Source organism: Arachis stenosperma, chromosome 5 (assembly GCF_014773155.1).
Source record: "Arachis stenosperma cultivar V10309 chromosome 5, arast.V10309.gnm1.PFL2, whole genome shotgun sequence".
Taxonomy (NCBI): domain Eukaryota; kingdom Viridiplantae; phylum Streptophyta; class Magnoliopsida; order Fabales; family Fabaceae; genus Arachis; species Arachis stenosperma.
In genome coordinates this window covers 54,765,376-54,793,317 of record NC_080381.1, presented here as the reverse complement: position 1 = coordinate 54,793,317, position 27,942 = coordinate 54,765,376, and the positions used below count along the sequence as shown (strand labels likewise).

The 27,942-nt window shown below is 38.6% G+C and overlaps 1 non-coding gene across 1 annotated transcript; it reads left to right on the top strand.

Moving 5' to 3' along the window:
* Nucleotides 1–4,836: 4,836 nt before the first annotated feature.
* Nucleotides 4,837–4,944, top strand: LOC130984646 (small nucleolar RNA R71). Its single transcript, XR_009088564.1, has one exon. It is a non-coding gene; the product is annotated as a small nucleolar RNA R71 (small nucleolar RNA).
* Nucleotides 4,945–27,942: the final 22,998 nt, after the last annotated feature.

The following is a 27,942-nucleotide window of genomic DNA, read 5'->3' as shown; positions in this document are numbered from 1 at the left end:
TAAGAATTACAAAGATGAGTAAATGACATAAAAACCACTTCCGGGCCCACTTGGTGTGTGCTTGGGCTGAGCATTGAAGCATTTTCGTGTAGAGACTCTTCTTGGAGTTAAACGCCAGCTTTTGTGCCAGTTTGGGCGTTTAACTCCCACTTTGGTGCCAGTTCCAGCGTTTAACGCTGGGAATTCTGAAGGTGACTTTGAACGCCAGTTTGGGCCATCAAATCTTGGGCAAAGTATGGACTATCATATATTGCCGGAAAGCCCAGAATGTCTAATTTCCAAAGCCATTGAGAACGCGCCAATTGGGCCTCTGTAGCTCCAGAAAATCCACTTCGAGTGTAGGGAGGTCAGAATCTAACAGCATCTGCAGTCCTTTTCAGTCTCTGAATTAGATTTTGCTCAAGTCCCTCAATTTCAGCCAGAAAATACCTAAAATCACAGAAAAACACACAAACTCGTAGTAAAGTCCAGAAAAGTGAATTTTAACTAAAAACTAATAAAAATATACTAAAAACTAACTAAATTCTACTAGAAACATACTAAAAACAATGCCAAAAAGCATACAAATTATCCGCTCATCACAACACCAAACTTAAATTGTTGCTTGTCCCCAAGCAACTGAAAATCAAATAAGATAAAGAGAAGAGAATATGCAATGAACTCCAAAAACATCTATGAAGATCAGTATTAATTAGATGAGCGGGGCTTTTAGCTTTTTGCCTCTGAACAGTTTTGGCATCTCACTTTATCCTTTGAAATTCAGAATGATTGGCTTCTTTAGGAACTCAGAATCCAGATAGTGTTATTGATTCTCCTAGTTAAGTATGATGATTCTTGAACACAGCTACTTTATGAGTCTTGGGCGTGGCCCAAAGCACTCTGTCTTCCAGTATTACCACCGGATACATACATGCCACAGACACATAATTGGGTGAACCTTTTCAGATTGTGACTCAGCTTTGCTAGAGTCCCCAATTAGAGGTGTCCAGGGTTCTTAAGCACACTCTTTTTGCCTTGGATCACAACTTTATTTCTTTCTTTTTCTTTTTCTCCCTTTTCTTTTTTTTTCGCTTCTTCTCTTTTTTTTTTTGTATTCACTGCTTTTTCTTGCTTCAAGAATCATTTTTATGATTTTTCAAATCCTCAGTAACATGTCTCCTTTTTCATCATTCTTTCAAGAGCCAACAACTTTAACATTCATGAACCACAAATTCAAAAGACATATGCACTGTTTAAGCATACATTCAGAAAACAAAAGTATTGCCACCACATCAAAATAATTAATCTGTTATAAAATCTGAAATTCATGCAATTCTTCTCTTTTTCAATTAAGAACATTTTTCATTTTAAGAAAGGTGATGGATTCATAGGACATTCATAACTTTAAGGCATAGACATTAAGATACTAATGATCATAAGACACAAACATAGATAAACATAAGCATGAAATTTCGAAAAACAAGAAAGTAAAGAACAAGGAGATTAAAGAACGGGTCCACCTTAGTGATGGCTTGTTCTTCCTCTTGAAGGTCTTATGGAGTGCTTGAGCTCCTCAATGTCTCTTCCTTGTCTTTGTTGCTCATCTCTCATGATTCCTTGATCTTCTCTAATTTCATGGAGGAGGATGGAATGTTCTTGGTGCTCCACCCTTAGTTGTCCCATGTTGGAACTCAATTCTCTAGGGAGGTGTTGATTTGCTCCCAATAGTTTTGTGGAGGAAAGTGCATCCCTTGAGGTATCTCAGGGATTTCATGATGAGTGGGATCTCTTGTTTGCTCCATCCTTTTCTTAGTGATGGGCTTGTCCTCATCAATGAGGATGTCTCCTTCTATGTTAACTCCTACTGAATAACAGAGGTGACAAATGAGATGAGGAAAGGCTAACCTTGCCAAGGTAGAGGACTTGTCCGCCACCTTATAGAGTTCTTGGGCTATAACCTCATGAACTTCTATTTCTTCTCCAATCATGATGCTATGGATCATGATGGCCCGGTCTATAGTAACTTCGGACCGGTTGCTAGTGGGAATGATTGAGCGTTGGATGAACTCCAACCATCTCCTAGCCACGGGCTTGAGGTCATGCCTTCTCAATTGAACCGGCTTCCCTCTTGAATCTCTCTTCCATTGGGCGCCCTCTTCACAAATGACTGTGAGGACTTGGTCCAACCTTTGATCAAAGTTGACCCTTTTTGAGTTTGAAAGGGATCTCAGGGATCACCTTCTTCTTGGCCACTACTTCATAGAAGTGGTCTTGATGCACCCTTGAGATGAATCTCTCCATCTCCCATGACTCGGAGATGGAAGCTTTTGCCTTCCCTTTCCTCTTTCTAGAGGTTTCTCCGGCCTTAGGTGCCATAAATGGTTATGAAAAAATAAAAAGCAATGCTTTTACCACACCAAACTTAAAATGTTTGCTCGTCCTCGAGCAAAAGAAGAAAGAAGAGAGTAGAAGAAGAAGAAATAGAGGAGATGGAGATGGCTTATGGTTCGGCCAAAAGAGGAGAAGTGGTGTTGGGAGGGAAAGTGGTTTGAATTTGAATGGTGAGGTAGGTGGGGTTTTATGAAGGATGGATGTGAGTGGTGAAGAGAAAGATGGGATTTGATAGGTGAAGGGTTTTTGGGAAAGAGGTATTGAGGTGATTGGTGAATGGGTGAAGAAGAAAGAGGGTGGTGGGGTTGGTGGAGATCCTGTGGGGTCCACAGATCCTGAGGTGTCAAGGAAAAGTCATCCCTGCACCAGGTGGCGTGCAAAAATGCATTCTGAGCCAATTCTGGCATCAAACGCCGGGCTGGTGCCCATTTCTGGCGTTTAACGCCAAGTTCTTGCCCTTTTCTGGCGTTTAACGCCAGTCTGGTGCCCCTTTCTGGCGTTAAACGCCCAGAATGGTGCCAGACTGGGCGTTAAACGCCCATCTGCTAGCCTTACTGGCGTTTGAACGCCAGCACGGCCTTCCTCCAGGGTGTGCTGTTTTTCTTTCTGTTTTTCATTCTATTTTTGCTTTTTCAATTGATTTTGTGACTTCTCATGATCATCAACCTAAAGAAAACATAAAATAACAAAGGAAAATAGATAAAATACAACATTGGGTTGCCTCCCAACAAGCGCTTCTTTAATGTCAGTAGCTTGACAGAGGGCTCTCATGGAGCCTCACAGATACTCAGAGCAATGTTGGAACCTCCCAACACCAAACTTAGAGTTTGAATGTGGGGGTTCAACACCAAACTTAGAATTTGGTTGTGGCCTCCCAACACCAAACTTAGAGTTTGACTGTGGGGGCTCTGTTTGGCTCTGTTTTGAGAGAAGCTCTTCATGCTTCCTCTCCATGGTGACAGAGGGATATCCTTGAGCCTTAAACACAAAGGATTCTTCATTCACTTGAATGATCAATTCACCTCTGTCCACATCAATCACAGCCTTTGCTGTGGCTAGGAAGGGTCTGCCAAGGATGATAGATTCATCCATGCTCCTCCCAGTCTCTAGGACTATGAAATCAGCAGGGATGTAATGGTCTTCAATCTTAACCAGAACATCCTCTACAAGTCCATAAGCTTGTTTTCTTGAATTGTCTGCCATCTCTAGTGAGATGCTTGCAACTTGTACCTCAAAGATCCCTAGCTTCTCCATTACAGAGAGAGGCATGAGGTTTATACTTGACCCTAGGTCACACAGAGCCTTCTTGAAGGTCATGGTGCCTATGGTACAATGTATTGAGAACTTCCCAGGATCTTATTTCTTTTGAGGTAATTTCTGCCTAGACAAGTCATCTAGTTCTTTGGTGAGCAAAGCAGGTTCATCCTCCCAAGTCTCATTACCAAATAACTTGTCATTTAGCTTCATGATTGCTCCAAGGTATTTAACAACTTGCTCTGCAGTGACATACTCATCCTCTTCAGAGGAAGAATACTCATCAGAGCTCATGAAAGGCAGAAGTAAGTCCAATGGAATCACTATGGTCTCATTTTGAGCCTCAGATTCCCATGGTTCCTCATTAGGGAACTTATTGGAGGCCAGTGGATGTCCATTGAGGTCTTCCTCAGTGGCGTTCACTGCCTCTTCCTCCTCTCCAAATTCGGCCATGTTGATGGCCTTGCACTCTCCTTTTGGATTTTCTTCTGTATTGCTTGGAAGAGTACTAGGAGGGAGTTCAGTAATTTTCTTGCTCAGCTGTCCCACTTGTGCCTCCAAGTTTCTAATGGAGGACCTTGTTTCATTCATGAAACTTTGAGTGGTTTTGATTAGATCAGAGACCATGGTTGCTAAGTCAGAGTGGTTCTGCTTAGGATTCTCTGTCTGTTGCTGAGAAGATGATGGAAAAGGTTTGCCATTACTAAACCTGTTTCTTCCACCATTATTGTTGTTGAAACCTTGTTGAGGTATCTGTTGATCCTTCCATGAGAGATTTGGATGATTTCTCCATGAAGAATTATAGGTGTTTCCATAGGGTTCTCCCATGTAATTCACCTCTTCTATTGAAGGGTTCTCAGGATCATAAGCTTCTTCTTCAGATGAAGCATCCTTAGTACTGCTTGGTGCATTTTGCATTCCAGACAGACTTTGAGAAATCAAATTGACTTGCTGATTTAATATTTTATTCTGAGCCAGTATGACATTCAGAGTATCAATCTCAAGAACTCCTTTCTTCTGATTTATCCCATTGTTCACGGGATTCCTTTCAGAAGTGTACATGAATTGGTTATTTGCAACCATTTCAATTAGTTCTTGAGCTTCTGCATGCGTCTTCTTCAAATGAAGAGATCCTCCAGCAGAGCTATCCAATGACATCTTGGACAGTTCAGAGAGACCATCATAGAAAATACCTATGATGCTCCATTCAGAAAGCATGTCAGAAGGACATTTTCTGATCAATTGTTTGTATCTTTCCCAAGCTTCATAGAGGGATTCTCCTTCCTTCTGTCTGAAGGTTTAGACTTCCACTCTAAGCTTACTCAATTTTTGAGGTGGAAAGAACTTTGCCAAGAAGGCATTGACTAGCTTTTCCCAAGAGTTCAGGCTTTCTTTAGGTTGTGAGTCCAACCATATCCTAGCTTTGTCTCTTACAGCAAAAGGGAATAGCATAAGTTTGTAGACCTCAGGGTCAACCCCATTAGTCTTGACAGTGTCACAGATTTGCAAGAACTCAGCTAAAAACTGATGAGGATCTTCCAATGGAAGTCCATGGAACTTGCAATTCTGTTGCATTAGAGAAACTAATTGAGGCTTAAGCTCAAAGTTGTTTGCTCCAATGGCAGGGATAGAGATGCTTCTCCCATAGAAGTCGGGAGTAGGTGCAGTAAAGTCACCCAGCACCTTCCTTGCATTGTTGGCATTGTTGGTATTTTCGGCTGCCATGTCTTCTTCTTCTCTGAAGATTTCTGTTAGGTCCTCGGAGAGTTGTGCCTTAGCTTCTCTTAGCTTTCGCTTCAAGGTCCTTTCAGGTTCAGGGTCAGCTTCAACAAGAATGCCTTTGTCTTTGTTCCTGCTCATATAAAAGAGAAGAGAACAAGAAAATATAGAATCCTCTATGTCACAGTATAGAGATTCCTTGAGGTGTCAGAGGAACAGAAAAATAGAAAGAATGAGTAGAAGAATTCGAACTTAGTGAGATAGAGTTCGAATTGTGCATTGAGGAGGAGTGGTACTCCATAAATAGAAGGATGTGAGAAGAGGGGAAGAAATTTTCGAAAATTAAGTAAAAGATTTTGAAAACATTTTGAAAAATTGATTGATAATTTTCGAAAACTAAGAGTGGGAAAGAAATCAAGTGATTTTTGAAAAAGATTTTGAAATTGGAAATCAAAAAGATATGATTGAAAACGTTTTTTGAAAAAGATGGGATTAAGAAGATATGATTGAAAAGATTTGATTTGAAAAACAATTTAAAAAGATTTGATTTTAAAAGTTAATGACTTGCCTAACAAGAAAAGATATGATTCAAACATTAAACCTTTCTCAACAGAAAAGGCAACATACTTGAAATATTGAATCAAATCATTAATTGATAGCAAGTATCTTTGAAAAAGGAAAGAAATTGATTTTGAAAACATATGATTGAAAAGATATGATTTGAAAAAGATTTGATTTTGAAAAACTTTGAAAACTTGAAAAAAAATCTGAATTGAAAACAGAATCTTCCCTCTTGTGCCATCCTGGCGTTAAACGCCCAGAATGGTATCCATTCTGGCGTTTAACGCCCAAAATGCTACCCTTTTGGGCGTTAAACGCCCAACCAGGTATCCTGGCTGGCGTTTAAACGCCAGTTTTCCTTTCTTCACTGGGCGTTTTGAACGCCCAGCTTTTTCTGTGTAATTCCTCTGCTGCATGTACTGAATCTTCAGTTCTCTGTATTATTGACTTGAAAATAGAACCAAGATCAAATAAACAATGCATCCAAGACACCAAACTTAAAATAAGACACTGGACTCAAACGAGAAACATAAAATATTTTTTGGTTTTTATGATTTTGTAATTTTTTTGTGCTTTTTCGAAAATTAAGTGGAAAAGAAGATAAAGATATCAAAATTCTTAATGAGAATTCCAGGAATCATGCAATGTTAGTCTAAAGGAATTAGACATGGATAGCCAAGCTTCAGCAGGACATTGCATTCAAGAGCTAAATTGATGAGAATCAATCAGCTTTGGTGATGATAAGAGCATCACCTTGAAACACTAGAATTCATTCTTAAAGAAATTCTGAAAAAAATACCTAATCTAAGCAACAAGATGAACCGTCAGTTGTCCAAACTCAACAATCCCCGGCAACGGCGCCAAAAACTTGGTGCACGAAATTGTGATCATCAATGGCGCCATCAACATGGTACGCACAATTGCAATCTCAACTCTTTATCACAACTTCGCACAACTAACCAGCAAGTGTACTGGGTCGTCCAAGTAATAAACCTTACGCGAGTAAGGGTCGATCCCACAGAGATTGTTGGTATGAAGCAAGCTATGGTCACCTTGTAAATCTCAGTCAGGCAGACTCAAATGGGTATAGATGATGAATAAAACATAAAGATAAAGATAGAGATACTTATGCAATTCATTGGTGAGAATTTCAGATAAGCGTATGGAGATGCTTTGTCCCTTCCGTCTCTCTGCTTTCCTACTGTCTTCATCCAATCCTTCTTACTCCTTTCCATGGCAAGCTGTATGCAAGGGTTTCACCGTTGTCAGTGGCTACCTCCCATCCTCTCAGTGGAAATGTTCAACGCACCCTGTCACGGCACGGCTATCCAGCTGTCGGTTCTCGATCATGTCGGAATAGAATCCAGTGATTCTTTTGCGTCTGTCACTAACGCCCCACAATCGCGAGTTTGAAACTCGTCACAGTCATTCAATCATTGAATCCTACTCAGAATACCACAGACAAGGTTTAGACCTTCCGGATTCTCTTGAATGCCGCCATCAGTTCTAGCTTATACCACGAAGATTCCGGTTAAAGAACCCAAGAGATAAACATTAGAGCCTTGTTTGCTTGTAGAACAGAAGTGGTTGTCAGTCACTTGTTCATAAGTGAGAATGATGATGAGCGTCACATAATCATCACATTCATCAAGTTCTTGAGTGTGAATGAATATCTTGGAATAAGAACAAGCTGAATTGAATAGAAGAACAATAGTAATTGCATTAATACTCGAGGTACAGCAGAGCTCCACACCTTAATCTATGGTGTGTAGAAACTCCACCATTGAAAATACATAAGAACAAGGTCTAGGCATGGCTGTGAGGCCAGCCTCCCAATGATCTAAGATCTAGAGTGATCAAAAGATTCAAAGATCTCAAGATGAAAATACAATAGTAAAAGGTCCTATTTATAGGGAACTAGTAGCTTAAGAATTGCAAAGATGAGTAAATGACATAAAAATCCACTTCCGGGCCCACTTGGTGTGTGCTTGGGCTGAGAATTCAAGCATTTTCGTGTAGAGACTCTTCTTGGAGTTAAACGCCAGCTTTTGTGCCAGTTTGGGCGTTTAACTCCCACTTTGGTGCCAGTTCCAGCGTTTAACGCTTAGAATTCTGAAGGTGACTTTGAATGCCGGTTTGGGCCATCAAATCTTGGGCAAAGTATGGACTATCATATATTGCTGGAAAGCCCAGGATGTCTGCTTTCCAACGCCGTTGAGAGCGCGCCAATTGGGCCCTTGTAGCTCCAGAAAATCCACTTTGAGTGCAGGGAGGTCAGAATCCAACAGCATCTGCAGTCCTTTTCAGTCTCTGAATTAGATTTTTTCTCAAGTCCCTCAATTTCAACCAGAAAATACCTGAAATCACAGAAAAACACACAAACTCATAGTAAAGTCCAGAAAAGTGAATTTTAACTAAAAACTAATAAAAATATACTAAAAACTAACTAAATCCTACTAGAAACATACTAAAAACAATGCCAAAAAGCGTACAAATTATCCGCTCATCAGTACAACAGAGCTCCACACCCTTAATCTATGGTGTGTAGAAACTCCACCGTTGAAAATACATAAGTAATGAAGGTTCAGGCATGGCCGAATGGCCAGCCCCCATAAACGTGATCAATAGCCTCCTAAGATGAATAATAGAATAAAACTAAGACCAAAGATGTAACGTGTTCAAAAGACACTGAATACAATAGTAAAATGTTCTATTTATACTAGACTAGCTACTAGGGTTACAGAGATAAGTGATTGATGTAGAAATCCACTTCCGGGGCCCACTTGGTGTGTGCTTAGGCTGAGCTTGAGCTTTACACGTGCAGAGGCTTCTTTTGGAGTTGAACGCCAAGTTGTAACGTGTTTTTGGCATTCAACTTTGGTTCGTGACGTATTTCTGGCGTTTGACTCCAGAATACAGCGTAGAACTGGCGTTGAGCGCCAGTTTGCATTGTCTAATCCCAAATAAAGTATGAACTATTATATATTTCTGGAAAGCTCTGGATGTCTACTTTCCAACGCCGTTGAGAGCGCACCATTTGGAGTTTTATAGCTCCAGAAAATTCATTTCGAGTGCAGGGAGGTCAGAATCCAACAGCATTAGCAGTCCTTTGTCAGCCTTTTATCAGAGTTTTGCTCAGGTCCCTCAATTTCAGCCAGAAAATACCTGAAATCACAAAAAAACACACAAACTCATAGTAAAGTCCAGAAATTTGAATTTATCATAAAAACTAATGAAAACATCCTTAAAAGTAGCTAGATTATACTAAAAACTATCTAAAAACAATGCCAAAAAGCGTATAAATTATCCGCTCATCATGACCTCAATTTCACACATTTTTTGCGTCAAAATTGTCGTCCTGCCTAGCTCGAACGCCTCCTCTTCTCCAACGATACCGAAGAGAGCGAACTTGCTAACAGGAGTTGGACAAATTTGCTAGCTGTGCAGGTAATTCCAACGGGGCTACCTCTGCATAAAAAAGAACGTTTCAACGCAACCCTATATGCCCCTCATTATGCTACTAGACAGCTAGGCTTCTCACAAGCTATTCCCACTCCACTCCCTAGGAAAAGTAAACCCTTTTGCCATATCACTTTGACCTCAAAGAAAGATCTTGACATTTGCCTCTCAAAAAATTAACAACAAAGAGAGGGCTATTACCATCTTATCTATGATCGAAGCTCATTCATCACCAAGTCTTGCTTCGATTGGTGGACTACTTACTATTCCAAGTACAGTCGCACCTTGGAAGAGATCAAGTGTTCTGTCTCGAATAGTCCCTGCTGCTGAAGATTCTCCTAAGAAACCTCAAAAAAGAAAGGCTGAAGCCACAGCTTCCTCAAGACAACCGCTAAGGAAGAATCGAAGGACTCCTACAAGGACTTCCAGAAGGGTAACTACTTTCTACTCATACATGTATACTTAAACCGAAATTCTTCAAAAATCACATCTACTTACAAATCTCTTGATTTCAATCTTTCAAAAGTTACAGTTGCAATCGTCGAGCGAAAGCTCTTCTGATGATAGTGAGCCATCCATCCAGAATCTTCTTGCTGGATCCTCAAATTCAGATGATCCAATTGATTCAGATTTGGGCTCCCAATTGATTTGAAGAACAAGACTTATTCTGGTAACATTATATTGTTTTTAAATATATCTAGATTCAATCAACATAAATCTCGACTCATGTATGTTGTATTTCAGTCTATTACCGCTGCTCAGTCAATCACCTCATCTCTTGCACTTGACCAACCACCTCAACAACATCAGCAAAATTTAGAACAACCAGCATCTCACTCTTCAATTCAAGCTACTGTGTCTGTTGAACCTCTTCAGGTACTGTTCATATCCCGTCTAAGCTACAAGGTCTAGACTGGACTAAGACAAACCGGCCGACCTCTTTCTGAATTACTTGACCACCGACCTCACTACAAAAAGGTCGGACAAACTGCCGCAGGAGACCCAAGAAAGGCCCAAGAAGGCCCAAAAAGAAGGGTCACCGCCCACTAGAAGGCGGCTGGCCAAAAGATAACGATCTCACCCACAAAAGATAAGATAATATAACAAACTTATCTCAAAGGAATGTCGTCAAGCACTAATATAAATACACTGGAGTACCCAGGTATAACTCATACTCCAATTCTACAAAAAAATCTGCATAAAGCCCGTACTAACTTAAGCATCGGAGTCTCTTGCAGGTACCACCCTCCTCCGGTGAACAAGGACCAGCAACGCCTTCCACTCCAACAAATCGGACACGGCAGCCTTGATCAATCTAGAAGATCTTATCCGAGATCGACCTTTCAGTTTCAGGTAACCCACAGAACAGGTAGACTTTCCAATTCCAATTGGGACACAAGTAGTTGATTTAACAGAGGATCATACCCGTCATTCCCCAACACAAACTTTGATTATTGGACATGTTTCTCCAACAAACCAGGCTGAAACTTCTACTAGATTTCAGGTGGCCCCTGATTTAGACTCTCCCTATCGAGTTGCCGAAACTGTTGCTCCTGATTTAGATTCTCCATCTCGAGTTCTAGAAACTCTCCCTTCACCACAAAGGACTTACAGTCCACCCAAACAAGCCGACCTTCAACCTTCCCCTGGTCTAGGATCTGGAAGTTTGGGTGTATTTACTGAAAATGTTGATCTGGTTAACTTGGTCAGTATCTTGAATCAAGCTATTCAAGACGACAAAGTGCCCATTTCTGCTCCTATACTTATAGGTTCTATTACATCTGGTCCTTCATTTGAGCTAAATATCAATGCTCGAGAACAACTTTTGTCACTTCTCAAGCTCCTAGACTATCCACCCATCGAATGGACCAATGATGCAGCCTTGAACAAGCTTTTGTCTGATCTTTTAAGTTCACCTTTTGAACTTCAGGTTCCATCCCCACACTCTGCCATAATCAATCAATTCAAACAAATTGCCAACAAAAACGTAACTACCCAAGAGAAACTTCAAAGAATTAAAGATGAAGTAGTTAAGATCAAAACTGAGTCAAAAAGCTATACTGCAACCCTCCAGCCAATAAAAGCTTCCCGTGAATAATTTGATTTAAGAATCTCTCAGGCCTTTTCCATTCAAGCTCACTATGATAAGAAAAAGAGAAAACTTGAGGCAGAATTGGCTCAGATCAATGAAAGACTTGCCAAAATTCGAAAGAGGAGGGCTGATATAGCTACACCTCTAGCCACTGTCCAGCAAGAACAACAAAGACTTGTGCAAGAAATTGTTTCCATTGAGGTCAAGCAAGAAGAATGTGAGAAATAATTTGACAAGGCCCAATATGAAGAATTCAAGCATGCTGAAACACTTTCAGCTCTGGACAGTAAAAGGGTAAAGTTACGCTCAGACTTAGCAGAGCTTATGGCACCTTACATTTCTCCATCTTAGAACTCAATGTTTGTAATAAGTTCTTTTATCTTCAGACTTATGCATTTTAATCCTCGTTTAGAAAATAATAATATTACTTCAAAAACTTTTCATTTATCGATTTGATTATATTTCCAGACTCAATATCCTTGATTCGATATGCATTTCTACAATATAACCCAATCACTTGGAAAGGGCCTTCCCAAGTATGGGACCATTTGCCAAGAACTCTCAATTTCTTTTCCATTGGAAAAATAACTTTTAAAACCAACTCACTTATACTAAAATATTTTTCTTTTATTCCACGATTATAATTTCGAGCAATACTTTCTTTTTGCCGAATCATGTTTTCAACTGCCAATATTCGCTCTGAGTCTAATTCATTCAACTCATCAAGCATTGCATTCCAATAATCAACAACTAGCAAATCATTTTGCCTTGACACCCTCAAAGTATTCAGATTGATTTCCAATGGTAGCACAGCATCATGGCCATATACTAATTTATAGGACGATGTACCTGTCGACCCTCTTGGTGAATTTTGATAAGCCCATAGTACTTGATTTAATGTTTCATGCCAAGTTCAAGGTCTATTCCCGATCTATTTTTAATCAAACTTATAAGAATTATATTTGCTGCCTCCACTTGTCTATTGGCCTATGCATAATAAGGGGTTAAAGTAGCCATATTAATATTTCTCGAAGCTACAAAATTCTTAATTCGCTGACCAGTAAACATAGTCCCTTGATCAGTACTTAATGTTTGAGAAATTCCAAATCGATGGATTATATGTTCTTCAATAAAATCTATTATTTCATTTTGCCCAACTTCTATTAAAGGAAATACTTCGACTCACTTTGTGAAATAATCAACTGCTACCAAAATAAATTTATGATGTTTCGATGAAGGAGGAGGAATCAATCCAATTAGATCCAAAGCGCAACCTCTAAATGGTCATGGCTTTATAATCGAATGCAACTCAGACGCTGGGATATGTTGTATCGATCCATGCTTTTGACATTCTTAACACGCCTTAGCGTATTCGATACAATCTTTGATCATGTAGGCCAATGTACATGATTCCGATATAACACCCATTTCAACTTTATCCCAGCCTGATGAGCATCACATATCCCTTTATGGACTTCACCTAGAGCAATGTCTTTATCATTTTGACTTATACATCTTGAAATACTTCCATCGATTCTTTTCTTATACAATTCATCAGCCATCAAGACAAAATTCATTGCTTGCAATTTTATCTTTCTATCGACTGGGATGCTAGGATTCTTTAAGAATTCAGCAATGGGTTTCCTCCAATCATCATCTTTCTATTCGCCTACACACAAAACTTCCCTTTCATCCGTAGGCACCAAAATTTGATGGATACTGGCCAATTTTCTTAAAGTTTCTGGGTTGATTCTATATCTCGAAGCAATTTAGGCTAACTCACTAGCGATCTCATTATGAATCCTTGGGATATGAACCAAAGAAACTTTTTGAAAAGAGGTTAACAACTTTCAAGCCCTTGCCAAAAATTTTTGCAACTTCTCATTATTACATTCGAACTCTTTCGATAACTATTTCAAGACTAACTGAGAATCCCCTAGGATTTAGACTTCCAAAGCTCCTTTTCCGATCAAGATTTCAAGGCCCAAAATTAAAGTTTCATATTCTACCATATTATTCGAGCAAGGATATTTTAGCTCAAACAGGAATTCTGATGGAATCCTTTCTGGCGAGATAATAAGAATTCCAACCCCTGCAACATCCTTGTGCTTCGATCCATCAAAATATAATTTCCAATAATCGACTTTAATGTCAATTACATTTGCCCCCTAGTCATTCAGATTATTCGAATTATTAACTAGAAAATCTGTAATGACTTGACCTTTCACAGCTTTTGCTGGGATATATTGCAAATCGAACTCTATCAAAGCGAGCATCCATTTTCCTAAACGACCCCGTAGCATTGGAAAACTCAACATATATTTGACAAGATGAGTTTGTGCTACAACTTTCACCTATTTAGCTACCATGTAACACTTTAATTTCATACAAGCATAGTATAGGGACAAAAACAATTTTTCTATCGGGGAATACCTTGTTTCAATATCAGTCAAAACACGACTAAGGTAATAAATTGCCCGTTCTTGCCCGTCCTCATCATCTTGGGCTAGCATACACCCAATTGTGTTGGTAGATGCTACAATATACAATTTCAAAGGCTCATGTGGATGAACATTCGCCATTATTGGAGCCTTAGATAAATATGCTTTTATTGACTCAAATGCCCGTTGGTGCTCATGCATCCACTCGAACTATAAATCATTCTTTAGTTTCACTAAAGGTGCAAACACTCGAGTTCGATCAAAAAGATTCGAAATAAACCTTCAAAGATAATTTACTTTTCCCAAGAATGATTGCACTTCTTTTTTTGATTTAGGCGAAGGCAATGCTAATATTGCATCGGCATTGCTTTTATCGATTGCAATCCCCTTTTTGTGAACAAAAAAACCCAGGAAGTTTTCAGCCGACACACCAAAGGCACATTTCAAAGGATTTATTTTTAATCCTTTCTTCCTTATAGTGACAAACGCTTTTCTTAAATGATCATTGTGTTTATTTATCAAAATCGATTTGACCATAATGTCATCGATATACACTTCTATAAATCTCCCAATGTACTAATGGAATATAATATTCATTGCTCGCTGGTAAGTTGCACCAGCATTTTTCAAGCCGAAAGGTATAACCACCCACTCATAAGTGCCTAATGCCCCGGGACAACGGAAAGCAGTTTTAGACACATCATCTTCTGCAATGAAGATTTGGTTATATCCTGAATAACCATCCATAAAACTTAAAATTTTATTTTCCGCTGCAGAATCGATCAACATATCTGCAATTGGCATAAAATACTCATCCTTCGGGGTAGCATTATTTAAATCTCTAAAATCAATGCACACCTTTATCTTTCCATTTTTCTTTATTACGGGAACAATATTCGAAACCCATTCAACATAACATGCGGTTCGAATAAATTTGGCTTTAATCAACCGTTCAATTTCTTTCTTAATCTTTAGATTGATTTCTGGAGCAAAGCGTCAGGGAGTTTGCTTCATAGGTCGAGCATTTAGTTTCAATGCTAATCGATGCTCTACGAGAGAATGATTGAAACCAGGCATCTCATGATAATCCCAAGCAAAACAATCTTTAAATTCATGTAAAAGATGGAAAAGTTCAGTTTGAAAAGGATCCATAAGATTCTTACAGATATAAGTAATTCAAATGTCATCAACAGATCCTAAATTAATTTCTTCTAAAGGATTTTGAGATTCAAACCCGATGAAATGATTCTCATCTTTTACTGAATATATTTCAAAACCCAAAGGTTCTAAATCATAGATGCAATCGAAAGAGAAATCAACAGATTCATTATAAACAGAACGGACTTGATCATTTGCTGGATTAACAACAACTTTATTTTCAATACAATGGACTTCTGCTATTAGATCAGCAGTTTGACTAATAATATCATTCGCAGTACATAATGAAGAAAAATTTAAACCATCACTAAATTCGATTGAAGACATCGAATTGTTACTACTAAAAGAAAATATTACATTTCTAAATGATTCAACTTCATCAAAAGAATCAAATTTATTCTCTACTGAAGGAAAGTTACTTATATAATTATTTAAAGTTACCAGGTAATTCAAGACATCTTGAGCATGCTCCATCGAATACCGTCTCGAATCCATTCTAAGATGAACAATCCCAACTAGTTGGGGGTATATCAAGGTGTGGATAACGTAGCTTTATCGTTAGGCCTTCCGAAGACAAAATAGCAGCCCTCACAATTATAGGAATTTAACATCCTGTCAACATTTAAAGGCTTCAGTCACGGATTATATACCCAAAAATCGACATACAACTGCTCGACATATAAATTCAAATCAGCCTTAACAATTTCAGGCTTTCCATACTTTGTCCAAAGAAGGACACTTTGATGCACAGTAGATGGTACAGCTCCAACTCCATGAATCCAGTCTCGGCCCAATAAAGCATTATAACTTGCTTTTGATGGCACTACCACATAAATAATCTTTCGTTCAGAAGATACCACTTTCACCCCCAAAGTAACCAGACCTTTTGCAGGAGTAGAAGAACCACTAAAGTCTGTTATAGCAATATTGGTGGGAACCAAATCATCAGGATGCTTACCAACTTTCATCAGCATCCTCTCTGGCAAGAGACTTATTGCTGTTCTGCCATAAATTAACACTTTATTTACTTTAATTCCACTTAAAGTAGTAGTAATATGAAGTAGGCGAAGATGAGACTTTCATTTTTTGGAAGGCCTCAGAAAATATCATATCGAATGAAAGAAAAAGCTTCTTCAGTGTCCATGTCATAATCTTCTTCAGGGTTGCCTTCATACTCACCCAAATACTCAGTTGGAATAATCGAAATACTTCTAACCATCTTATCATCTCCCTCCTCAAAATACTCTTCTTCCAAATCGGCATCTTTGTCTTTGTCCACCCCAGAAGTATGAGCTATCACCTTGCCCTTCTCCAACTTCGCAGGGGAAGGAATACTCTTTGGGCATATTTCCCCATCATAGGGAAAAGCTATTCGGGAATGCACCGAAGGTGTTGCTCCCTTGCCTTTGTCAACCTGAGATTTTTTATTTCGAGGTAGACTCCTTCTTTCTCTTCCCTTTGGGTATCCTCTTGCTCGACCACGTTGATAAGGATATTGGTTTCGAGGAGGACCTCGATGTCCCCATTGTGGGTTTTGCCGATACTAAGCATCTCAATTTTGGAATTCTTGGCAATTCCAAATCCACTAAACTCCAATAGCTTGAGAACGACTCATCGGTGCAATAGCATTCTGCTAAGGAGCCCTAGAACTTTCTGCCTTCACTCGTCTAACAGGTTGCCTTTGACGAGCATGCTCCTCCCTATGAGCCAACTCCTTTTTCATCATTTCTTTCTCAAAGATCGCTGCAGCTTCAGCGTCAAATACAGCATTACATCGAGGACACAGAGATACATCCCGATCTTTGATCTTTTATTGCACCAAAAAATCTAACAAACCATCCCCTGCCCGAGGATATACTAATCGGACTTGTGACTCGAAATCACCTAGAGCCACACCAAAATCATATGACATCCCAACCATATTTACTCCAAAATATGGTTCAACATAACCAGCTTCAGCATCGAAAGGATCAGCATCAACTTTCATTTCTTTTTTTCCCATCATCAAACCTTAAACGTCCTTCCATAATGGCCTCCTGAATCAAGTCCCTGAAACGAACACAGCTGTTAGTCGAATGACTGGTTGCTTGGTGAAATTTACAATAAGGTTTCTCTTTTAAATCTTTCACCGAAAGTAAAGTTCTACCTTTAGGCAGAATTAATTGTTTATCTTTAAGCAATACATCGAAAATCTGATCAGATTTCGAGATATCAAAACTATACTTCTTTCCACTCTTTAGTTTTTAATCATTTGACTTTTCATTACTAGGGAGATTTTTAAGTAAAGAACAAACAAATGGAGGACCCTTCTTAAGTTCAGCCAAATCAACCTCTACTTCGAGATCGAACTCCTCTTCTGAGAATTCCATGGTCACATAAGCGACTCTCTCCTTTTGAGAAAAAGGTTTACTCTTTAACTTTTGTTAATTCCTATATTTCTCTTTTTCCTTTTTTATAAGTTTGACCTGACAAACCCATTCAGTCAAATGGGCTAAGTCAGGTATATGCACATTAAGCAATTTTCGACGCATATAGAATCCTAACCTTATAACTGCTATTTTCACTACTTCACTTTCAGGTAATGACACATAGTATCTACTTCTAGCATTTTTGAAACGTATCATATAATCATCAATGGTTTCACCATCTTCTCATTTCAAAGCAACTAGGTCAGAAACTGCTACATTCAACTCCCCTCGATAAAATTGAGCGTGAAAAGCAATTTCCAACTGATTCCATGTCGCTATCGAATTTGGTTTGAGATTCGAAAACTAGGTAAATGCATTCTTCGTTAACGAAGAAGGAAAAAACTTCATTTTCAAGTTTTTATCATTAGCTAGATTCCCAATCTTGGCCAAGTATCGAGCAACATGTTCAGTAGTTGACTTTCCAACTTTCCTTACAAATTTTGTGATTATATTTGGATTTTTCACCCCACTTGAAACTTCAGCCATTTGAACAACTTGAGGGAAAGCAGACACAAAATGGGGTCAATTCATAGAACCAACATTCAAACCAACTCGATTAAGCACTTCTTCCATAATTCTTGTAACCTGATAACACTCAACACCATGATTAGCACATAATCGGGCTAGAACATCACATGCATTTTAACCATGGGGAAATATCTGAGAATTCTCTCTGTTTAAAACATTATTTTTATTTTGAAATATATTTTGGAATTCTTCATTGTTCCCCCTGGGATTTAAAATTGTGGTCTGTGATGAGCGGATAATTTATACACTTTTTGGCATTGTTTTTAGATAGTTTTTAGTATGATTTAGTTAGGTTTTAGTATATTTTTATTATTTTTTAAGCAAAATTTACATTTCTAGACTTTACTATGAGTTTGTGTATTTTTCTATGATTTCAGGTATTTTCTGACTGAAATTGAGGGACCTGAGCAAAAATCTGATTCAGAGGCTGAAGAAGGACTGTAGATGCTGTTGGATTCTAACCTTCCTTGACTCGAAATAGAATTTTTGGAGCTACAGGAGTCCAAATGGCGCGCTCTCAATTGCGTTGGAAAGTAGACATCCAGGGCTTTCCAGCAATATATAACAGTCTATACTTTGCTCGAGTTTAGACAACGCAAACTGGCGTTCAACGCCAGCTTTCTGCCCTATTCTGGCGTTAAACGCCAGAAACAAGTTGCAAGCTAGAGTCAAACGCCAGAAACAAGTTACAAACTGGTGTTTAAATCCAAACAAGGCCTCTACACATGAAAGCTTCAATGCTCAGCCCAATCACACACCAAGTGGGCCCAGAAGTGGATTTCTGCATCATTTACTTGTTTCTGTAACCCTAGTAACTAGTTTAGTATAAATAGAACTTTTTACTATTGTGTTAGACATCTTTGGACGTTTAGTCCCTAGAGCAAGGTCTTGGTTATTCTGGTTCCCCCTCTGGGGCCAAAACCAATGAACACCATTATCACTTACGTATTTTCAACGGTGGAGTTTCTACACACCATAAATTAAGGTGTGGAGCTCTGTTGTTCCTCGAGTATTAATGTAAAGTACTATTGTTCTTCTATTCAATTCATACTTATTCTTATTCTAAGATATTCATTCGCACACAAGAACATGATGAATGTGATGATTATGTGACACTCATCACCATTCTCACTTATGAACGCGTGATTGATAACCACTTCCGCTCTACCTGAAAACAAGTTTGAATATATATCTCTTGGGTTTCTAATCAACGATTCACATCGACTCCCCTCTGACAATGGGGCATCTGAATCCGAGATTAGAGTCTTCGTGGTATAGGCTAGAATCCATTGGCAGCATTCCTGAGATCCGAAAAGTCTAAACCTTGTCTGTGGTATTCCGAGTAGGATCTGGGATGGGATGACTGTGACGAGCTTCAAACTCGCGACTGTAGGGCGTAGTGACAGACGCAAAAGGATAGTAAATCCTATTCCTACACGATCGAGAACCAACAGCTAATTAGCCATACGATATCTATGCATGGTATTTTTCATCCGAGACGAGAAATCTGACAGTTGATTAGCTGTACAGAAACCGTAGAGGACCATTTTCACTAAAAGAACGGGAAGTATCCATAGACAACGGTGACACCCAACATACAGCTTGCCATAGAAAGGAGTATGAAAGATTGGATGAAGGCAGTAGGATAGTAGAGATTCAAAAGGAATAACGCATCTCCATACGCTTATCTGAAATTCCCACCACTGAATTGCATAAGTATCTCTATCTTTATTTTATGTTTCATTTATCTTTTAATTATCAAAACTCTATAATCATTTGAATCCGCCTGACTGAGATTTACAAGATGACCATAGATTGCTTCAAGCCGACAATCTCCGTGGGATCGACCCTTACTCACGTAAAGTTTATTACTTGGACGACCCAGTGCACTTGCTGGTTAGTTGTGCGAAGTTGTGAAAAAGAGTTGAGATTACAATTGTGCGTACCAAGTTGTTGGCGCCATTGAGATCACAAGTTGTGGAGTCACAAAAACAACTGCAAAAAATTTAAAGAAAAATAAAAAAAAGCATTAAAAATAGCACACCCTGGAGGAGAAACTTACTGGCGTTTAAACGCCAGTAAAGGTAGTAGAATGGGCATTTAACGCCCAGTCTGGCACTATTCTGGGCGTTAAACGCCAGAAAGAAGCACCAGACTGGCGTTAAATGCCAAAAAGAGGTTACAATCTGGCGTTAAACGCCAGAAAGAAGTACCAGACTGGCGTTAAATGCCAGAAAGAAGCAACAAATTGGCGTTAAATGCTAGAAACAAGTTACAGCTTGGTGTTTAACGCCAGGAAAGGAATAAAAATTGGCGTTTAACGCCAGAAACAAGCAGCAGTCTAGCGTTAAACGCCAGGATTGCACACTAAGGGCGTTTTGCACGCTTAAAAGGAGCAGGGATGAGAAATCCTTGACCACTCAGGATCTGTGAACCCCACAGGATCTCCACCTAACCCCCTCACTCCTATATAAACCCCTCACTACTCCATCATTTTCACACAACAGAAACACCTTTCCCCCCTTTTGGCTGAACCATATATCACCCTCCATCTCCTTCATTTTCGTCCTCCTCCCCTTCTTTCTTTCTTCTTTTGCTTAAGGACGAGCAAATATTTAAAGTTTGGTGTGGTAAAAGCATTGCTTTTTATTTTTCCATAACCATTTATGGCACCTAAGGCCGGAGAAACCTCTAGAAAGAGGAAAGGGAAGGCAAAAGCTTCCACCTCCGAGTCATGGAAGATGGAGAGATTCATCTCAAAGGTCCATCAAGACCACTTCTATGAAGTTGTGGCCAAGAAGAAGGTGATCCCTGAGGTCCCTTTCATGCTCAAGAAAAATGAGTATCCGGAGATCCGACATGAGATCCGAAGAAGAGGTTGGGAAGTTCTCACCAACCCCATTCAACAAGTCAGAATCTTAATGGTTCAAGAGTTCTATGCCAATGCATGGATCACTAGGAACCATGATCAAAGTATGAACCCGAATCTAAAGAATTGGCTTACAATAGTTCGGGGGAAATACTCAGATTTCAGTCCAAAAAATGTAAGGTTGGCATTCCACTTGCCAATGATGCAAGAAAACGCACGCCCCTACACTAGAAGGGTCAACTTTGATCAAAGGTTGGACCAAGTCCTCATGGACATATGTGTGGAAGGAGCTCAATGGAAAAGAGACTCAAGAGGCAATCCGGTTTAATTGAGAAGACCGGACCTTAAGCCTGTGGCTAGAGGATGGTTGGAGTTCATCCAACGCTCCATCATTCCTACTAGCAACCGATCTAAAGTGACTGTGGATCGGGCCATCATGATCTATAGTATCATGATTGGGGAGGAAGTGGAAGTTCATGAGATCATACCTCTAGAACTCTACAAAGTGGCTGACAAGTCATCCACCTTGGCAAGGTTAGTCTTTCCTCATCTCATTTGTCATCTATGTAATTTAGCTGGGATTGACATAGACATCCTCATTGAAGAGGACAAGCCCATCCCTGAGAAAAGGATGGAGCAAACAAGAGAGCCCATTCATGGACCTCAACAAGAGCATGAGGAAGATCCTCATCAAGAAATTCCTGAGATGTCTCAAGGGATGCAATTTCCTCCACATAACTATTGGGAACAACTCAATACCTCCTTGGAAGGCTTGAGTTACAACATGGACCAACTAAGGGTGGAGCACCAAGAGCACTCCATCATTCTCTATAAGATTAGAGAAGATCAAAAAGCTATGAGGGAGGAGCAACAAAGGCAAGGAAGAGACATAAAGGAGCTCAAGAGCACCATCGGTTCTTCAATAGGAAGACGCCACCCTCACTAAGGTGGACTCATTCCTTAATCTCCTTGTCTATTTATTTTTCTGTTTTCAGTTTTGAGCTTTATGTTTGGCTATGTTTTGCGTCTTTATTACATGATCATTAGTGTCTAGTATCTAGTGTCTATGCCTTAAAGCTATGAATAATTCCATGAATCCTTCACCTCTCTTAAATGAAAAATGTTTTAATTACAAAAGAACAAGAAGTACTTGGATTTCAAATTTTATCTTGAAATTAGTTTAATTATTTTGATGTGGTGGCAATACTTTTTGTTTTCTGAATGAATGCTTGAATAGTGCATATTTTTTATAGTGAAGTTTATGAATGTTAAAATTGTTGGCTCTTGAAAGAATGATGAACAAAGAGAAATGTTATTGATAATCTGAAAAATCATGAAATTGATTCTTGAAGCAAGAAAACGCAGTGAATAGCAAGGCTTGCGAAAAAAATGGCGAAAAAAAAGCAAAAATTAAAAGAAAAAGAAAAAGCATGCAGAAAAAGCCAATAGCCCTTTAAACCAAAAGGCAAGGGTAAAAAGGATACAAGGCTTTGAGCATTAATGGATTGGAGGGCCCAAGGAAATAAAATCCAGGCCTAAGCGGCTAAATCAAGTTGTCCCTAACCATGTGCTTGTGTCATGAAGGTCCAAGTGAAAAGCTTGAGACTGAGTGGTTAAAGTCGTGATCTAAAGCAAAAGAGTGTGCTTAAGAACTCTGGACACCTCTAACTGGGGACTTTAGCAAAGCTGGGTCACAATCTGAAAAGGTTCACCCAGTTATGTGTCTGTGGCATTTATGTATCCGGTGGTAATACGGGAAAATAAAGTTCTTAGGGTCACGGCCAAGACTCATAAAGTAGCTGTGTTCAAGAATCAACATACTGAACTAGGAGAATCAATAACACTATCTAAAATTCTGAGTTCCTATAGATGCCAATCATTCTGAATTTCAAAGGATAAAGTGAGATGCCAAAACTGTTCAGAAGCAAAAAGCTACTAGCCCCGCTCATCTAATTAGGACTAAGTTTCATTGATATTGTGAGATTCATTGTATATTCTCTTCTTTTTATCCTATTTTGTTTTCAGTTGCTTGGGGACAAGCAATAATTTAAGTTTGGTGTTGTGATGAGCGGATAAATTATACGCTTTTTGGCATTATTTTTAGATAGTTTTTAGTATGATTTAGTTAGTTTTTTAGTATATTTTTATTATTTTTTAAGCAAAATTCACATTTATAGACTTTACTATGAGTTTGTGTGTTTTTCTGTGATTTCAGGTAGTTTTTGGCTGAAATTGAGGGACCTGAGCAAAAATCTGATTCAGAGGCTGAAGAAGGACTGTAGATGCTGTTGGATTCTAACCTCCCTTGACTCGAAATGGAATTTTTGGAGCTACAGAAGTCTAAATGGCGTGCTCTCAATTGCGTTGGAAAGTAGAAATCCAGGGCTTTCCAGAAATATATAACAGTCTATACTTTGCTCGAGTTTAGATAACGCAAACTGGCGTTCAACGCCAGCTTTCTGCCCTATTCTGGCGTTAAACGCCAGAAACAAGTTGCAAGCTAGAGTCAAACGCCAGAAACAAGTTACAAACTGGCGTTTAAATCCAGACAAGGCCTCTACACGTGAAAGCTTCAATGCTCAATCCAATCACACACCAAGTGGGCCCGGAAGTGGATTTCTGCATCATTTACTTGTTTCTGTAACCCTAGTAACTAGTTTAGTATAAATAGAACTTTTTACTATTGTATTAGACATCTTTGGACATTTAGTCCCTAGACCCAGGTCTTGGTTATTCTGGTTCCCCCTCTGGGGCCGAAACCAATGAACACCATTATCACTTATGTATTTTCAACGGTGGAGTTTCTACACACCATAGATTAAGGTGTGAAGTTCTGCTGTTCCTCGAGTATTAATGCAAAGTACTATTGTTCTTCTATTCAATTCATGCTTATTCTTATTCTAAGATATTCATTCGCATACAAGAACATGATGAATGTGATGATTATGTGACACTCATCACCATTCTCACTTATGAACGCGTGATTGACAACCACTTCTGTTCTACATGAAAACAAGCTTGAATGTATATCTCTTGGGTTTCTAATTAATGATACACATTGACTCCCCTCTGAAAATGGGGCATCTGAATCTGAGATTAGAGTCTTTGTGGTATAGGCTAGAATCCATTGGCAGCATTCTTGAGATCTGGAAAGTCTAAACCTTGTCTGTGGTATTCCGAGTAGGATTTGGGATGGGATGACTATGACGAGCTTCAAACTCGTGACTGTAGGGCGTAGTGACAGACGCAAAAGGATAGTAAATCCTATTTCTACACGATCGAGAACCAACAGCTGATTAGCCATACGATATTTGTGCATGGTATTTTTCATCCGAGATGAGAAATTCGACAGTTGATTAGCCGTACAGAAACCGTAGAGTACCATTTTCACTGAGAGGACGGAAAGTAGCCATTGACAGCGGTGACACCCAGCATACAGCTTGCCATAGAAAGGAGTATGAAGGATTGGATGAAGGCAGTAGGAAAGCGAGATTCAAAAGGAATAACGCATCTCCATACGCTTATCTGAAATTCCCACCACTGAATTGCATAAGTATCTCTATCTTTATTTTATGTTTTATTTTTCTTTTAATTATCAAAACACTATAATCATTTGAATCTGCCTGACTGAGATTTACAAGATGACCATAGCTTGCTTCAAGCCGACAATCTCCGTGGGATTGACTCTTACTCACGTAAGGTTTATTACTTGGACAACCCAGTGCACTTGTTGGTTAGTTGTGCAAAATTGTGAAAAAGAGTTGAGATTATAATTATGCGTTTCAAGTTGTTGGCGCCATTGAGATCACAATTTCGTGCACCAGTCAACCATCAAAATCAACGATTCGAGCAATCCGTTCGAATTTAGATTCATGATCAGCCATCATGGGATTTAAAATTATGGTCATTTGTTGAGTTAATAAATTGACTGAATCATGATGACTTTCCTCTACATGTTATCGAAATACCGCCATGGAATTAGAAGCTTTCGATATAGAGCCCACATTGTAATCACGAGAGAACTCAAAATATTGTTGTGAGTTTTGAGAATTATTTACTCCATTTACACTCCCGAAATGAACAAGAGGAACAAAACTACCCAACGGTGGAGTATAACCTATGAACAAAACTGAACAAGAAGACCGTAAGAAGGCCAACTAGTGGTTATTGTAGGCTGAACTGGTGGTAAGTTACCACGGACGAATATTACGTCCAACGCAACATTTCCAGTTTGTATGCTAGTAACCGCCTTACTTTCACTTACAACCAAACCTTTTGAACGTGAAGTAATGTCCAAAGATTGCACAGTTACTGGTATGCTGTCATTGGTGGATGAACCACCATTCACATTTGATGTAACAACCGCGATTTTCGAGTATGTGAGATCTTTTTTGAAAATACGGATTTCTTTGGAAGATCACTAAGGGGAGAACTTCTGCTATATCATCAAGTATCTCAGTCCTCATTTTCATTATGTCATCTTTAAGATAGAATCTTTTCTGAGGGAAGCTCAATAACATAGTCACGAAGAACCTAGTTTTTGAACCGTATCGGTTAGGAGTTTTGATTTTATTTTTCGTAAATAGTCTCAGTTTGATGAACCAAAATCGATTCATGAGAGAAGAGAGATAATAGTATAATATTATCATTACATTAGTATTAGAAGATGCTTGAATGATATTATGAGGTTACCTGGTCAGTTTTAGTTAAAAACAGAAAATCGGTTTAACCGGGTTCACAGTTTACTGGTGCAGCTTAGCACTAGCACTCTCTGATGACTTTAGCAAAGCTAAGGCCTCATCATACATGTTTTATTCTCATAATAAATATTTTACTAGTGTCATTTATGCTAGTAGCTCAGAAAATAATTTCTAGAGATATTTTTACAAGTGTTCCGATACACCTAGTTTTAGTAGTTATACACCTGAGATATTTTAATATTATTTTAACCCACCTCCAAGCCAACCAATCACAACTCACTCTACACCCCCAAGACACTCCAAGGCTGGTCATTTACTCCCTTTGGACGAAAATGAGAAGAGAGAAAAGAGAGAAACTTTCATGAACACTTAATCTTCAAAGCTTGATTTCTTCTGAACTAAAACTCAAATCAAAACTCCGATTTCACCAAAATGATCCTCTCTTCTTCCTCTACATAACCATATAACATATCAAGGCTGGAAATAAGGTGAGATGGCTGTCTCCCTCCCTCTTCAATTTGGTTTTCAAGGAAAACCATGCAAAACATGTGTTTTCTTGATGTTCTTCCTTAGGAATCATGCTTAACTTGACTTGAGGGCCAAGAAAAGTTAATTTCTAGCAACTCTAAGGTGAGAAATCCCTTCCTAACATGCTGAGTGAGATTTGGTCAGTTGAGAGTTTTGGATTTAAAGTTATTCTTGATGTGATTTAGGAGGAAAAAGTGCTTAAGGACCACCTGAAAGTCTAACCGAATTAGGAGCAGCAAAACCAGGTAGAGTGTGACGAATTTAATCTTAATTGATTGTTTTTGGGATGTTTAATTATGATATGGTTTGGTTATGGTTGAAATTGATTGCTTCTATGAGTTATTCTTGGTGAAAGTTTATTGAAATTTTGATGAAATTTGATGATATTCAAGCTATGAATGTTGTTCTTGAGGGCTTCTGGAAAAACGAACCCTAGAGCTTAAATTGGGGTTCAATTTGTGTTATAATCATGTGAAAATATGGGGTTTTAGTGGCTGGAAATTTATTATGAATTATGGTAAAAATCGGTTGCTGAAAAGATTGAAAAATGGGTAAAAACAGAGAAAGAATCTGAAGAATTTACGAAGAACACGAAGAACACTTTGAGTGTGGTGAAGAACATTGAAGAACACCTTTTAGATCTTAGAAAGGGCAAGGAAGTAATTATTTTGGTGTTTGAGGGGTTATTTGGTAATTTCTGAAAGTTAGGGTGGTTAAAGTAGATATATTAAAAGTTACGGGTAGTAAAAAGTGAATTTTTAAAGGTTAAAGGTTAAAGTGGGGTAATTTTCGAAAATTTAATAATAAAATAATAAATAATAATAAAATATTAAATAATAATATTTAATTAAAAATAATATTTTAATAAAAATAATAAAATAATACGGAAAAGGCAGTTTTTTGTAAAAGCTTTAGAAAGACAACTTTAAGCGTAGAATCTCATAATTACCTTCATAAAACACTTAGGGAGTGGTAATAATATGTTAGTGAGGCAAAGATAAAGGAAAGATAAAAAAATTAAATAATTCTTACTAGACTTACACTATGACGGCTAAGAAAGTTGCGTTTCACGAGTCATACGTAATTAGCCAAGAACGGGCGTTACTCAACCCATTCCCCAGTCTTCCGCACTGCTCAAGTAAGTGTGCGTGTGCGACTCCGTATGAGGACGTCTTCCTAGAAATGCCTCAACCTTCGATCTGAAAAAGATAAAAACCAAAGAAAAGTCTGTAAAGTTTTAATGACAGAAAAACAGACAGAGATTAGTGAATGAACTAGGGCAACCTAGTTAGTCCTTGAATTGCGACTAGGGTTAGGTATAATATGAAAAGTTAAAATGTTTCAGTATAGACTTAATGAACCTATACTTGGGACAAACTAACTATTCATACCGAAATTTACATAAGCTTTAAATACATTTGTTAAGCAAAGAAACACAGAGAACAGAGTAATCAGAGTAAAGTAAAGAGATAAAGAGAAAAGAGTAATACAGATACAGAGGAAAGAGTAATCAAAGAAAAGTAAAGAGATATAGAGAAAAGAGAAACCAGAACAAAGTAAAGAGATATAAGGAGAAAAGAGTAATATGATAAAGAGAATAGAGAACAAGTAAAGGGCCTGTTGAAAGGTCATTTGTTGCGTTAAGGCAACCTCAGAGATATCTATGTGTTCATCTATTGCATTGTGGCAGTCAGATGGATGGTAGTACGACCACTGAGAATGCTTTCCTAGGATACCTTGCTATAATGCTTTGCTGTAAGACAGAGGTTGCTTACAGAGGTATCGAGATCAGTGT